We start from the raw sequence: 1,703 nt of genomic DNA, 5'->3' as shown, positions 1-1,703 counted from the left end.
AGAGAACGTGGATTTCCCCAGAACGTGATTGTAGACGGCTGGTGTGAGTTCGGGAATAAATAGTTGCTGTTTGAATCTACAAGCTGTGTGGTGGCTCGTGATTGTGTGCCCAGCCAGACTGCGGCACTCAATGGTAGAAGAACTTGACTCACATGTGCAAGGCCCTGGGTTCAATCCCCAGTACTGCATAAGGAGGAGGAGGAGGAAGAGGAAGAGGAGGAGGAGGTGGAGGAAGAGGAGGAGGAGGAGAAGAAGAAGAAGAAGAAGAAAGTTGGGGGGACAATACATACACTAGTCAGTATTTGACTTTCTGGCTCTTTAAGAAGTTGAACACATGAACACAGTTTCCAGACTGTAGATTCCGGCTGGATAAGTTAGAGCTAAACTTCTGTGCATACCCACTTCCTAGAGTTCCTTTCTGCCCTAAATTTATATGATTCTATTATTTTACATATAAGGAAACTAGGATTCATGCAGGTTAAGTAATTTGTCCCAAAGCAGCACAGGTAGTTAGTGAAAGAATCAGCCTGAGGCTGTTGGTTAGGGTAGATTCATTGTCCGTATTCCCTAGGATATCACTGTGTAATAGATAAAATGTTCGATTTCATGGATGCAATGTATCTAGAACTATGCCATGCAAGAGGTACTCTGTCAAAGCAAGGAAAGCAAGTCTCAAACCATAACCTTTTTTTAAAAAAAAATGAATTACTAACATAGGCTTATTTTCTTACTGAGGAGCTAACAGTAAAGTTTGCCAATGAAACTATTGGAATGAAAATATCATCTCTTTCATAAAGGACAGAAGTGATAGCCGCTCAATAATATTAAATGATATGAACCGATAGCTATGTCAAATAATATGCACCAGTGTAAATTCTATTTTGGGAAATTAGTAAATTTCATTTTCATGATTCCCAAGATTATAAACTTTGAATATTAGGGCATACTGAAGGTTTAGTCTCCTGTAGTAAAAGCAATAGGTGACCTGAGAGATTCAGACCTTGCTACTGCCAGAGAGTAAGCTAGAGTAAGAAGTATCACAATATTTGATTGTATTTGCTTGGCTATATGTCCTTTGGAAAGATAGCAGTTATAAATCATAGAGTTTTGGTTTGTTTAGCTCTCCCCTCTCTTTTTCTGATTTCCCTGAAAATAACAATTCTTCTTCTACAAGCCAGTGTTTTTTAATTCTGAAACTACGCAACCAATATTGGAAAGGAGCCCACAACATTTTAAGATGGAAGGGGAAGCGCGACTCTAAATTAGATGTAGCAGACTCTGACTAATCTTTGGAAAATTACCCGAGAAAAACTACTTCAGTAAAAGTTTGTGCTAAAAATGTGTAGCCTTAGCCAGACATGGTGATGCACACTTATACTCCCAATGACTTGGGAGGCTGAAGCAGAAGGATTATAAATTCAAGGTCAGCTTCAGCAACTTAGTGAGACCCTGTCTCAAAATAAATAAAAAAGGGCTGGGAATGTAGTTCAATAGGAGCACCCTTGCCTATCATATTCAAGGCCCTGGTTCAATCCCCAGTATTGCCAGATAAGAAAACAATGTAGGACTGCGGTTGTGGCTCACAGTAGAGCACTCTCCTAGCACATGTGAGGCACTGGGTTCGATCCTCAGCACCACATAAAAATAAAATAAAGGTATTGTGTCCACCTATAACTAAAAGTATAAAAAAAAAATAAAAGTAT

The 1,703-nt window shown here is 39.2% G+C and overlaps 1 long non-coding RNA gene across 1 annotated transcript in view; it reads left to right on the top strand.

The window, feature by feature from the left end:
- LOC125617783 overlaps positions 1-1,703 on the top strand; it is a 23,332-nt gene extending 21,629 nt beyond the window's left edge. The window contains exon 3 of the long non-coding RNA XR_007348898.1: positions 1,566-1,703. This is a non-coding gene — a long non-coding RNA (uncharacterized LOC125617783). The remainder of the gene's footprint in view (positions 1-1,565) is intronic.

This window comes from Marmota marmota, unplaced genomic scaffold (genome assembly GCF_001458135.2).
Source record: "Marmota marmota marmota unplaced genomic scaffold, marMar, whole genome shotgun sequence".
Classification (NCBI taxonomy): domain Eukaryota; kingdom Metazoa; phylum Chordata; class Mammalia; order Rodentia; family Sciuridae; genus Marmota; species Marmota marmota.
Note: the sequence above shows the minus strand (reverse complement) of the source record. Positions and strands in the feature narration are given on the sequence as shown.